The sequence below is a fragment of the Limulus polyphemus genome, unplaced genomic scaffold (assembly GCF_000517525.1).
Source record: "Limulus polyphemus unplaced genomic scaffold, Limulus_polyphemus-2.1.2 Scaffold4472, whole genome shotgun sequence".
Classification (NCBI taxonomy): domain Eukaryota; kingdom Metazoa; phylum Arthropoda; class Merostomata; order Xiphosura; family Limulidae; genus Limulus; species Limulus polyphemus.
In genome coordinates, this window is record NW_013670082.1 from 29,109 (window position 1) to 31,574 (window position 2,466).

Sequence of the window (2,466 nt, forward strand, 5' to 3'; positions counted from 1 at the left end):
GCAGTTCCAACAACCTTTCTGGGTAGAAGTCTTTCCTGCCATGGCATCTTCCCTGTGTTGAAGTTGCTGGCATTGAGTTCTCTTGTGTACAGGTTTGTTACAGTACCAGCAAAGTCCCTCAAACCTCTCTGAAAGCTGACCTTTTCTGGCCTTGAATTCTGATGACTGTACCAACCTTAGTACCTCTGTGCTGGACTTAACGTAGGATTCAAATTCAAGAGCTCTGGCCATTGCATCCTGCATACTAGAGGGGTGTGCTTGCTTCACTTGTATCTTCAGTTGTGGACTGTCCAAGGCATCTACAAACTGATCCCTCAACAACAGCTTCAGGATATTTGGTGGTGCAGTTGGGTAGGCCTTGTGTGCCATACTTCCCAAATCCTGTGCCAGCTCTTGCAGGCTCTCCTCTTTAGCACGGACTCTAGTCCTAAATCTAGCCCTGTAGACTTTGGACTGATTTTGAGTTACATACCAGAGTTCTAGAGCAGCTACCAATGCTCATGCCTGTCGTCTGCTGACAACTGACCAAGTATTTCCAGTGGTTGTCCCTTCAGGCTCGTTGCCAAGTACGCTGCTTTCTGCTCCTCTGTCCATCCATTTATTTCTGCCAAGAGCTCAAATTGTGCTCTATATGCTTCCCACGATGCCTTCCCATCGAATTCCTGTGGCTTCCTTTGTACTAGATCGCCCTTATTGCTGACAACACTCATGTCTGGGATGTGACTTCTAACAGGACTGAAGATGTCTGCTTTAGGGTTTAGCTGCAGGGTCTGGAAGGGGCTTCCTGTTGTCTGGGGCTGATTAGGTTTATGGTTAATATATCCTCCCTGTGTAAAAGACAGTAAATCGTTCTTTAATGTATTTAATTCACTTTGAAATTTACTAATCTTTTCCATTTGTGTATGCTGGCTTTTTCTCAACTGTTGGAGACTTCTTGTTTATGTTCTTTCTCCTCCAACCACTGATGTGGTCTCTCTTCTTGTTTATTTTCTTTCTCCTCCAACCACTGCTGTAGCTTCTCTTCTTTTTTCTTTTATTTCCTTTCTCCTCCAACCACTGCTGTAGTCTTTTTTCTTGTTTATTTTTTTTCTCCTCCAACCACTACTGTAGCCTCACTTCTTGTTTCTTTTCTTTCTCCTCCAACCACTGCTGTAGTCTCTCTTCTTGTTTCTTTTCTCGTTTTTCTTGTTTCTTTTCTTTTTCCTCCAACAACTGCTGTAACCTCTTTTGTTTATTTTGCTGTTCGAGCTGTCACTGTTGCAGGTTTTCTTGCTACTGCTGTTGTTTCTCTTCTTGTTTCTTTTGCTGTTCTTGTATTCCTGCCATCAAATCTGCTAAGTCATAGTTTGATTTGCCACTTCACTTCTCATTTCCATATTTTTTCTCTATTCCACTCTCTGATACCAATTTGTTAGTATCTGCTTGTTTGTTGATTTCCAGTATAAATTCTTTCCGAGAAACTTCAGCGATACAAGTCCTTTCTTGATTAACCCAGTCTATTCTTCCTCGATACAAACTTTTATAACACACACACTTTACTTAAGGTGCCTACTGTTCGCTTGACTCCATTATCTATCTGCTGCTGGCAGGCAAATTCATGATCATTCGAGAAACTCCAGCGCACATGCTCCCAGTGTCGTGTGACTTCCGCTGTCGTAACACAGTGTAACTCTTGTGCATGTATCATCTACCCATTCAAAAAAGACATCGACTTACTAAGCAAATTAACAATTCACAAAATTACACTTTCTTCTCTGAAATTATTATAAATGTTTGAGTAGTGGCTATTTGATCGTTTTAAGTCAATTTAAAGACTGAACTCTTCCATTTTGGAAATTAATTTGTGCTTATATAAACTTATTATTTTTATCTTTTTGAATGAAATATGGTATTTGATTGACTAAAATAAGTGTTTTCAAAGTTGGAATAGTTTCATGGCTTTATTATATGTTTATATATCAACAAGTAGAACTCAAAAGGTAATCACAGCAACGGTTGTTTCCATATGACGGACAGTGACCAGATTTTTGCAAATATCTAACATAGTTATGTTTGACATATAGATTTTGATGATGTATATCATCTTTCAAAATGTTTAGTCATTGTTTCTGTTCTCACAGATGAAATTAAGCCATTGATTGTAAGGACTTAGATGGATGTTTCTTTAGTTTCGATATTACTACCCCATGCAACATTTGCCCTTTTTCATATTGTTACGTCTCCGTTCGTTAGTTAACTTTCCGTAGCTTCGTTTGCGACGAAACTTTAGCGACACAAGTCCTTACTTAATAAAACTGGTTTATTCTTTCCGAATACAACTATACGATACACTTAATTTCAATATTCGCGCTAAAACAAACACTATAACGAACGAACGTTAACTTCAACAATACCCTGTGACTGCAGTTCAATTACTCACTATCTACACACACATTATTCCCCCGTCATGTTGTCACCCTCTTTTAT